Genomic DNA, 11,793 nt, shown 5'->3' on the forward strand with positions numbered 1-11,793 from the left:
CACAGCTAAGCTAAGTTAAATGACTGCTTAGGTAAAGAAGGGGCATGAGGAGTGAAATTTAAGAGTGAATGAAGCCAGCAAAGTGGGTGCAAACTAAACCGAAGCTGAGCTGAAGGTGATAGCCTGGAATTTTGCTGAGGTTGGAAAGCAAGAATGGAGAGTTCAAATATAAGGCAGTAAGTCACCAGACTCCTTGAGGCACTTTAAATCAGACTTTTTCAATGGTGATGAAAATAGTAATGTCCCTTCCCACATGGGCTTTGAAGATTTGACTTCTACAAAAACTTTCCCATAGAGATGTTGTTCTGGTGAGTCCAAAATAGAAATAAATGTGCTGATAGCCTTATTGTCACTTCTGATTTTTTTCAGGTCACCTGATTTTCCTTTTTATTTCTTTTTTTCTTTTTTAAATCAAATATTCTTGGTTTACTAGTGTGACTTGTCCTAACATCATACTCACAGCTGTAGCTCCCAATGAAGTCATACACACTAGACTTGAGCCAAAAGAAAAAATAATCTCTGAAAATCAGTGCCCATTTTGAGTAATTGCACCACATTTGTTGAGAAAACTCTCCTGCCTTGCAAATTTAGTTAGAATTTGAAGTATGACAGATTCAGATTGAAGTTCCATCTTCTCCTGGCTCTCAGTATCTGAAATGAGTGTTTCTACTCTTCAAGAATCCAGAGAGTCAAAATGAAGCCATTCTTGCTCTGCTGCAGTGTCACCAACAGATGGTCTATCAAATATTTACACTTCTAAACCAATTAAAGCTACCACCAATTGCTTTTCTTGCTAAAGCACCCTTTATAAAATATTATTGAGCCATCTCTAAAAGCCAAGCACATAATGAAACCCTTTGCATTGGTGCAATATGCCTGTTCATCCCTCCTTTAAGATGTGATATACATCCCATCAGCCACATGAAAGATTCAAGGGCTATGATCCATTCCCAGCACATATGGTTTGCTATTTAATCTTCCATAACCAAGACAAGTGTCCTCCTGGAAATAAGGAAAACACATTACCGTTAAATCACAGTTTTATAAGCATGTTGTTAAATAGTTTAACAGCCTGTCTGTCACAAAGGAAAAATCATGTATGGATATGAAACTCTGAGGAATATTTTCTATCCAAATATTGAAGGAAGAAGTGAAGGGGAATAATTTTACTTGTTTTCATGATCAAGATTTCTGAGAGCACATCATATGGTGGGACTGAAGAGCAGTAATTAAAAATGCTTCAAGTGGTAAAAGAAACTGTACTTTAAAAGTAAAACAAATGCAGCCATAAATCTGTGGTGCTAGTATTACACTCTTACATACACTTTTCCCACAGCCTGACAATGACATAGTTTAATGATTGATTTTTAAAAAGCTGCCAATAATATAATATGATGTCACTGTGTTTCCATACAGTTTATTTCAAAGCTATGCTAAGACTAAATTGGACTCATGGATGTGCTTGAAGTAGGGCTGGACAAGATCAGGATGATCTGGAAATATTTTGGACAAATTTAAGCTACCAATCCTTTAATCACATCTGTCCACTGGGAACTGAGAAATTATATTTTCCTCAGATCTATCACCCATGCATTCACAAACCTGCATATGCCATGAGTATGAAAATTAAGTTTTCTAAAGACTATTTCAACTGGTAGGTGGTATCAATACCTGTTTTCTCTTCACTACTGCCTTTTATTGTGCATAACCACACTGTTGTCTTCCCTCATTATTTTGATTTGGTTTCCTCCTCAGCCTTGCCTGCTAGTTTACTTACCTTTGCCTTATACAAACATAGGTTTCAGTTTGGGGCAAAAGGATTGCATGATTTGATAGTGACACATCTAAGAAGATCTTGGAAGTTAACAAAGGGTTGAATCTGACCACTGAGAATAGCACAGGGAAAAGAGTAGACAGAAAAAGCCTGTTTGTCCTCTGTATCCTAGGAAGTCAAATAGATCACACCCAATTTGCACACCAATTGCAGTATGACTTTCCCACAAGGTTTTTGACAGGTTTACAAAACATTTGTTACAGATTAGAAAGATTAATACCCCTACTTCAGCAATTATACATCTTATATATCCATTTCTGCAGGAGTTGATCCTGCTAAGCCTCATATTTTCTGTTTTAAAATGGAGTTTAACCATTCTGAAGTTGAAGAAGCATTGCCTGCTCTATTTCAAGTGCTTTCTGTGTCATCCTGATTTATCCCAACTGCCAAAAGCAACATCATTTTCAGCCCAAATTAGACTTTGGTTTTTTCCACACTTTTGATTAATTTGATCATCTTAGCTATTTCTTTCAGGAGCTAAGGCTTTACCTGCAATTCTTTGAAGTACCACTTCTGATTATAAAAAGAGCACATTTTTTTGCCTATGGGTCAAAATTTGGGGTGAAGGAGGTGTCTCCTTGCTCCAGTTCAGAAGTGAGATATGTCAGTACCTTAAGGGGTTCACTTGCCTGTGGGTACCCATTCTCTTCACCAGCTGTGAAGGCATTGCTGCATTGCTCACAGCCTTGTCTATTTTTAGAAGGATATTGATGGCTTGAAATGTCTTTGGGGGGAAATACATATCCATGAAGCAGTATTAAATACCCACCACATCTTCTCTCAAACTTTGCGAGTCTGTCATAGTTTTTGGCACCTACACAGAGATTCTTCAGGTGTACAGACAGCTGTGGCTCTGCCAGTCCTTGTTAAAAAAGAGGTGGAAAATATATTATTGATAATATGAGAATATATTATTGCTAATATGAGAATAAATTACTGGTAATATGGGTACTTTTAATTGCTGTTCAAATTCCTCCCTACCAGTCAGTGCACCATGAGTAATTCACATTGAACAGAGAATACCATTGCCTGACATCTGAGCCGGACTTTTTGGATTATACTGCAACCTAAAATAAAACGCAAAACAACACAACAAAATTGGGTCTGGCAAAAAGACCATATGCTTTTTTTGATCTGATGGCATAAAACACGAATTTCACAAACTTTCTCCTCCACCAGGCTCTTTTGGCCTTTAAATTGCAAAATCTTGTTTTAAAGAAAAATAGGCATATGGTATTTTAAGAAGGAAAACAAAAATATTATCTTATTTTTTTTTTATAGCAGAGAGAAGAAACAAGGGTTTTGGTTCTGATATTCATTTTAACTTAGACACAGAGTTGATAAAAAAAACAAAACAAAAAAAAAAATTCCTGGCAAATATTTTCTGTAATTTATCAACTTATTTGCTGGGTTTTTTTAAACTAAATTTATGAAAAGACATTTTGAAGGAAATATCACAAATATTTCTGTCATTTGGCTGAGTCTTAGTCACTCATATCTCTGTTCAATTACAGCAGCAGTAGTATCCCTGCCAAAAAGTTTATCCTCTTCCTTACCACAGTCTGTCCTCAGCTCAGCCAGCCTCTTTTAGCTGGCTGAATTAAAAAACAAAATCACTAAAGTATTTCTGAAATCTCTGAAGCACATCAGGACTGTTCTCACCTTGGTTTTTGATCAGATAATTTTATTTCTGTTTAGGAGTCTGTAGGATATGTGATAATTCTGACACTGGATGGATCTGCCACTGCTATCTTCAAAATCTTTGTCAGTCAAGCAGCTATGGTGTCTAAAAATAGAGCTTCTCATGTATAAATCAACAAAAAGACAATAATAGAAAAACTGTTTATAGGTGTGGGGGGCATAAACTAGGGAAAAGACGTTGCATTAACTTCAATATTTGTGATCATAGGGATGTGATAGCAAGCCAGACACTGAATTGCCATGGAGAAGGAATTCTCATAGGCACTGGTTTGGAACGTGGAAATTATAAGCTTTCCTTCCACTAACATACTTCCAACAGCATGACAAAATCACTGCCTGGAACATCTTTTTCTTTCCAGTCTTTCAGCTCAGCTGACTTCTAATTTTCACAAGCAGGAGAAGTCTCCCAAGCAGCAGCGAGAGCTGTAAGTAATGCAGACCCAGCTACACACACGCTGCTCATTTTTGGGAACATTTTTTCTGCTGGCAACAACACTTCTGTCTCTCACCCTAGACAGCAAGAAAAGAAAACATCTTGCTTATACGGAGGCACAAGTCAGGTCACCCCCCTGCCTATCCCATTCGGTATTTGCTGCTGGTACATATATTTCAGTTTTATAGCAAGCATGTTCTTATTAAAGGCTAACCAATGCCATGTATGGAGAAAAAAAATTAAAAGTATGTAAAGAGGATTGAAAAGAATTTTAAAAATTAAAAAAAAAAACAAAAAAAAACCAGAATTTGACTGATAGTAAGATACCAGGTTTTAAATTCCACAGGATTTACTTATTTAAGGAAAAAACTAGAGCCAAAGCAAAGACATTGGAAAGCCAAGAATCCAGAAAGTAATATAGACCATCTCATAATAACAATGATGATAAACTTAGAATATGGCACAGTTTTATAGAAATACAAAGTTTTATAGAAAATGGCCATATGCTGAGGCATTTTCTGTGTCTTGCTGCTACTCTTTGATATACCAAAGTTATGTGTAGAAAAAAAAAATAAAAGGCGTGTTGGATGAAATTTTTTTAATAAGTGATGGAAATTTAAATTCAATTTTCATGAGGGAAACTGAGATTTTCTCACAAAATATCTTTTCACATTTTAGACCACTCATATGCTGTTACAAACATGCATTTCCCCATCATGCATAGCACTTGGACAATCTACGCCAGAATGTACAATCAGACTTTAGAGATCCCCAAACCTGGGATTGGAAGGATTAAAAAAAAAATCCTTTGGATTTTTGTGATTTTAGATGAGCATTCTGTAGCTATTCCTCATAACTGTCAGGGCAGCAAGACCCTTCCCTACTCTTTCTTATCCTATTTTTATTTTCTTCTTCTCTTTCTTCTAAATGAAATTGTTTGGCTGGGAATTCAACTAATACATCTCTTCATAATTAGGGTCATTTATAAGATGAGGTGGGAATTAGGTTCTGGACTGACTTCCAGCAGAGAGCATTTTTGCTGTGGTATGGTTTTTGCTGAAGAGTAATGACTCCTTGGAAAAATGTTTGGCAGAGACAGCCTACATCACATCCCTGGAATTACTGGGAAGGAGAAGAAACAGATGCTGTATTACAAACAGGCATCCACTTTTGTACAAGGATGATTAGTGTTTCACTAATCTTATCATCTGATAAGCCAGATTTTAGGAATCAGAGGGAGCATAAGATCCTTCATGCAGATCATATTCAAATAAAACTGTTGAACTTTAATATCCCTATTGCTTAATCAGCATGTCATTATACTGCTGACAGATAAGGATTTGAATGACCAAACTGGCTGCAAATGGCAGAATTGCCACAGATGGCAACAAGCATTTTGATTTCTTTGGTGTTTTGAGACTTTCTTGCCTGAGGACTGCATTATGGACTCATTTTATGCATTTCTTCTATTGTTTTTTACTTGAAAGAAGATTGGACGATTAACAAGATGAGAAAGGAGGGTCATTACATGAGTTGAAATTATTAAGGAACATATTTCTCCTAAGTGAATCATACTTTGAATTATGAAACAGCTAGTTCAAAAAGACTAGTGACTTATCTCTTCCATTTAACTCTATATTTTTATAGTCCCAGGAATACAATGCTCTTGGATAATCAGTACAGGTCATTTTACACATTTGAACAGATGACAATAACATTTAATATGTAGCTGAGCAGTCTGTCCAGTTTTTCTTTTCCCTTTCCATACACGTTAATGTCTTTTGGAGCACACAGTTAAGTTTGATTTACATAGAAAATACATGCCAAATGTCAAAACAGATTTCAAGTGCCACATAGTTTCACCTGCCTCGCAATGTCAGGTGAAAAGATGGTATGACTCCCTTTCACTGGGGTTCAGGTGAGAGCCAGAGAGCAGCAGACTCATCAGCTGGGTTCTTAATGGGTCTCCAGTGGAAGGTGTTCCCTTAATGTAACACTTAAACCTCAATTTTTAGAAGTCCTGATCAGGCTGGGCTACCAGAGAAGCCCAAGAGGCTTTGGAAGCTCAGATCTCTCTGAGGAGCACAGGATCACTGGCTAAAATCGAGCCCCCAAAGCGTGATGTGCCTCAAACCAGGAAATGGCACTTTCTGAATTTGAATCACCAATAAGGGATGATTAATGTTGCAATTAAACCAGATTTTTTTTTAATGTAACAAGCAGAAGCCGGGGATATGATAGTGGTTAGCATAAATTATTGTAGATAACCATCCATGCAGGCACTGTGTTTCTGGAAAGAACTCGAGAATACCATAAAGTCCCTTCCTTTGCTCTGAAAAAAGCATCAAGTATATCTGAGGCACAGCTGACAAATTTGTCTTAAGGTGTTTTATACACTCTAAGAGATTCAACATTTCTACTTCACCTCTTGCAGACCTTATTTACTTTGGGTATTTTCCCAGTACCTAATCTGATTACTATTTGTGGCAAATTCAGGTGAATTTTTTCTTGTCTCGTACACAGTGAACAAGAGATATCTGTCTTCTCTCTAATAGCCTTTTATATATTGGAAGGCTATTAGAGAATAAAATATTTTATGTATCAGAAGATGCATTTTGTCTAATTGCTGAAAGTGTCTCATAATCCTGCAGCTGGAAAGAAAACTGGTATAGATATTAGCATTATTTGACCACCTTCCTTTCTCAGAGACAGTGCCTTGTTCACAGAAGAGAGGGAATGCTAAAAAGAACTGCCACTGCACTTATTTTTATTATTTTTATTTTTATTTTATTCTTTCAAGAAGGAACTTGCATAAACACAGATATGTAAAAGGAGCTCTCAATACAACTGATCCAATCTGTCAGATAAACTATCACCAGTGAATACTCCATGAGATCTAAAAACTGAACATATTGGGAATTACATACATATGTGATTCTGTTAAAAAAACAAACAAACAAAAAAACAGCTGAGAAAGCTCATATTCACATGTGATTTGAAGAAAACCAGAGTGCTCAGCATAGTTGGCAGCATCTCATTTGCTGGTTTACAGTGAGTACATTAAAAAATTCATGCTGCATTTACGCTGCTTGGTCTGTTCTGGGAATATATTTCTAAGCTTCAGAGATCCACCAGAGAAAAATAATTTCCTCCTATGGACAAATGATGAACCCTTCTGGAAGGGTTTTCTGGCATCAAATTGCAGACGGTGTGCAATTCAAAGCAAGGGAAGTTATTTGAAATTAAATACAAGTCTACCCAGGGCTTTCATAAAATAGAAGAAAAACTTCAGACACCCAACCCAAGCATCTGTTTTCACCTCTTTTTTTAGTAGGGGAGTTGTTCTAGGCACGGTTTTGTTGTCTTGCTATTATTATATCAGCTGAAATCATAACAGAAGAAGTTGTATGAAGAAACTGGCCATAAGCTAATGAATAATTAAGTTCCTAGCATGCAATAATTTCCCTGCTGATGTTCACAGAGGAAAATACTGATAAGAATAATGCAGTTTTACAGACCAGGAAATAAACTGGTTGCTCACAGAAGTAAAGGCACCTGGAGAAAGGAAAAAAGCAGCTCTTATCTGAGAAGGCAGAGCGGGTGTAGTGAAAGACCTGGGAGCTGATCCTGTTGTAGCCAGCAGTTCCTGTGAGCAGCAAGCCTATCCTTCAGGGAACTGGCCTCAAAAAATGAGTGAGATGGCCTGCTTTGGGTATTTGAGGCGAATGGAAGTGAAAATAAGGCATTTTCAAGGATATCTAAATAGGAAGCAGATTGAGCAGGTATATTTACCTTTCCTTTGTTGCACACAATTGCCTCAAGTGGCACTGAGTGAAGAACCATCCCTGGTGATAATCTCCTGCAAGTGCAGCAAAAATAATCCCCTCCCATGCTGTTCTTTGTCACTATACTTTTCAAAAGAGAGTTAGGGAGGTTCTTTTTAACCTTGAGGAAAGTAATTTTGCTAACCTCAACAGCTTAGCACAGAAAAGCAGTATTTTTATATTTAATAGCAAGCTGAATGGTTTCTTATAACAACTTTGGGTTTCTTTAAAGTAGAAAATTACCTATTTTAAGCCTGTTTTTTTCTAAGAAGCATTTTCATTGTGAAAGTCTAGTAATTTTAAATAGATGAAAAGTTTGCATTCTCTCGAAAGAAAAGGAGATGTTGAATTTTAGTTTAACTATAATGCTTTTTTCCCCTTTAATTGATTTTTCTTTTTGTTAAAAAATTAAGCAGAGCATTTTCAGTTTGTCTTGTCTTGAACTACTTTTATAGATGTTGAGTCTTTGCATAGCCAATGAATTGAAAATTCTGTTCTTTTTACTACTATGTGAGTTTGAGTCAACAAGTTGAAAGTTCATTTTTCCAAGGTTACAGTGTAGAAGTCCTCTCCTTTAGAGCACTGACAGTCTGAAAATATGAGAAAGATCTCCTGGTTCTGTCGGCAGCAATGGCAAGGAACAACTGAAAAGTCCAAAATGTAAGAAATGGAACTGGACTCATTCTACTTCTTTCCATTCAGTAGGAGGAGAAAAGAAGAGAAACACCACAACAAAAAGAAATGCAATCAGAAATTGAATGGTCTTGCAGAAGTTTCACATATTTTTTTCCCAAGGTGCAGTCTGAATTGCATCTGACCCTCTCTGTGGGCTGACTGAAAGTTTCAAGGATGACACAGGCTGAAGGAATCTGAGAATTCAAAAGATTTTTTTTCTAGCCATATAATTTTACCACTTCCTGACAAACAAACACCAACAATCAGTCACATTTTCATTTATTCAGGTATTAGCTGCTCGGTCAACAATGATTTGGTTATGTAACTTTCAAAAACATATATAGTGTGATAAATTAATTTTTTCAATATATTTCAAAAGACTGGACACTTTTGTCAAGACCAGATAATGCTGTTTCACTTCAAAATCACTGGTAAATCTACTTGTTCTCTGATGCTGATGACAAAGGTATGGCCCTAAATACAATTGTAACTAACAAATTCACAATATGATTTTGCCACCAATCTGATTTCATGTTTTTCTCCACACATATCTAGCAATCCCACTGTCTTCCCTGAGAACACAGGCTGTAGCTGCGATTAATTCTACTTTCTGAAGAGTTTAGAGATGAGAACAGGAAAGTTCTCCCTTGGCTTTAATAGAAATTGTCTTGGAAAGTTAGTCCTGGACCAATGCTATCACTCTCCCTTGAGTCTGGAGTGAAAGGAGATAATTGAGAATTTGGCCTATGAAGTATGAGCAGGAACTGAACAGGATTGAGTTTGGGAGGTCCTTTTTTCCTTTTCCAAAAAGAATGGTTGTCCTTTACAGACCCAAATCGGATAGCCACTTACAATAAGACCAAACAAGCTGGAGGTGGCTGGGGGCAAACTGCTTATTTTCAAATCCATTAATATTTATGCCTTTTTTATGCTCACTTTGTGTATTTGTGGGGCTCTGTGCAAATGCAACAGGACATACCCAGTTGCGTCCCAGCTCTGCAAACATACAGGCTTTGCTGCAGCTTCAGCAGACTCTGGTGTGCTTATCTAAAGACAAATATCTGTGTCACTGACTGCTGGCTCAGTGCCTTAGATAACTAAAATAATGGAAATTGCTTAACACCTGCAATTTTCACCAAGGGTGATTGTCCTTAAAATTAAAGAAGCATTCCACTATAAATGGGCTTATTTCAAATACCTTTCAGGAATTTGTTTTGTCATCTTCTTCCATTCCTTTCACGCTTTCCTTGCAAGCATTACTTTGGAGATTGGATGAAAAAGAATTAGGAGGTCTTTATTCAAAGATATCAGTAAATAGACTTAGGAATGGTACTAAATAGAAGCAAACACTTTTTTTTTAGAACACTTGATATTTATAAAGCTCTGCTTTTCAGTTTTGCAAAGTTTACAAAGAGTAACTCTTTATTTTTTTTAACCCAGTTTGTATTTTTTAACTCAGTTAATAGCCTGGCCAACAACAGTCTCTGTAGAACACTAATTTGTTTTGCTTAAATGGCTTATAAACACCTGATTCCAAGTTTAGAAACTAATTAGTGAGCTGGAGATTTTTCATTAAATGGGCCGTTTTTTGATATCCAAAGCTGTGCTGAATCTAAATGTCAACATTTTTTCTAATTATGAAAAACACAAAGGGATGTCATGGGGTTAGGAAGCATATTGTGTCTTAAACTGAGATAAAATAACAGGCAGTGTATCATTCAGCCACATATTTGCTCGCTTAATAATATCAGAAAAACTCATGATTAGTTCTATTTTCTGGAACAGAAGAGTTTAGGGATTAGGAAGGGTAAAAGCTCTCACTTGGCTTTAATGGAAATGGTTTTGTAAAGATAATCCTGACCCTATGCCATGGCTCTCCCTTGAGTTTGGAGTGAGGGGAGGTAATTCAAGTCAGGAGCCTTCAGTTCACCAGGCTGCTGGCATCCTGCAGGGAAGGATGTGACCTGGAACCCACCATGGCACTCATCCACAGCCAGGCTGGAGTGCTCACAACAGCAAATAACTTGAGCCAGGCAGTCTCCTGCAGGCACCCTGCAAACACCCTGCTCCTGCCCTGGCTGTCTGAAAAGGGCCAGCAAAAATGCTCTGGTAGAGTCAAACTGCTCCTGCTCCTGCTCCACTCCTGCTCTGCTCCTGCTCCTGCTCCTGCTCCTGCTCTGCTCCTGCCCCTGCTCCTGCTCTGTTCCTGCTCCTGCTCTGCCCCTGCCCCTGCTCCTGCTCTGCTCCTGCTCCTGCTCCGCTCCTGCCCCTGCCCCTGCTCCTGCTCCTGCCCCTGCTCCTGCTCTGTTCCTTCTCTGCTCCTGCTCCTGCTCTGCTCCTGCCCCTGCTCCTGTTCCTGCTCCTGCTCCGCTCCTGCCCCTGCCCCTGCTCCTGCTCCTGCCCCTGCTCCTGCTCTGTTCCTTCTCTGCTCCTGCTCCTGCTCTGCTCCTACTCCTGCTCCTGTTCCTGCTCCTGCTCCTGCTCCTGTTCCTGCTCCTGCTCCTGCTCTGCTCCTGCTCCTGCTCCTGCTCCTGCCCCTGCTCCTGCTCCGCTCCTGCTCCTGCTCTGCTCCTGCTCCTGCTCCTGTTCCTGCTCCTGCTCTGCTCCTGCTCCTGCTCCTGCTCCTGCTCCTGCTCCTGCTCCTGTTCCTGCTCCTGCTCCTGCTCTGCTCCTGCTCCTGCTCCTGCCAAGCAGTGCCTGGAGCTGCTCTACCCTGTGTGGGGCATTCCCCTCTCAAGCAATACTTTTCAGTTTGTCCTTCAGACCTTTTTTTGACACATTGCTGTGTCACCCATGCTTATGTTTCCATCATCGAGTTTAGTGACTGATTCAGATTGATTTTCCTTCATCTCAGAGTTAACTCCTTCAATGATCTTCTGACAGAATGGCTTATGACCAATATTTGTTAAAAAAGAGAAGTGTGAGACAAGAAGCCTTGAAGATTTTTTTTCTGTTAGGCCTAGCTAAAACAGCTACAGGAAAAAAAAAGAAAGAAAATAAGAAAATATCTAGAAGACAAACTGAGATGCTCTTCTATAATCCCCAGTGTTTGCTCATTAAAAAAAATTCAAATTTTCTGATCTGAACAAATTCTGGTACAGGATCTACACAGATTCACTAAAGCCTGAATTTCAACTTATCAATGCTTTCACAGAAATACAGTTAATTGATATTGGATCATCTGATGTTACTGACTCTTTTTGTGGTGTAATTCAGAAAGTTGCTTCTTAATACAGGAGAGAAGCAGTTTTTATATAGCACTTCAGCCCTGTTCCACTGATAATTTGTTTCAGGGCCCATTAACTCCTATGGAAGCTTTTTCCATG

The 11,793-nt window shown here is 38.3% G+C and overlaps 1 long non-coding RNA gene across 1 annotated transcript; it reads right to left on the reverse strand.

Moving 5' to 3' along the window:
- Positions 1-587: 587 nt before the first annotated feature.
- On the reverse strand, positions 588-8,383 carry LOC137475020 (uncharacterized). The gene is made up of 4 exons (XR_010999638.1): positions 8,300-8,383; positions 7,761-7,878; positions 2,604-2,696; positions 588-1,002 (listed from the first exon to the last, which is right to left on the reverse strand). It is a non-coding gene; the product is annotated as an uncharacterized lncRNA (long non-coding RNA).
- Positions 8,384-11,793: the final 3,410 nt, after the last annotated feature.

This window comes from Anomalospiza imberbis, chromosome 5, assembly GCF_031753505.1.
Source record: "Anomalospiza imberbis isolate Cuckoo-Finch-1a 21T00152 chromosome 5, ASM3175350v1, whole genome shotgun sequence".
NCBI lineage: Eukaryota > Metazoa > Chordata > Aves > Passeriformes > Viduidae > Anomalospiza > Anomalospiza imberbis.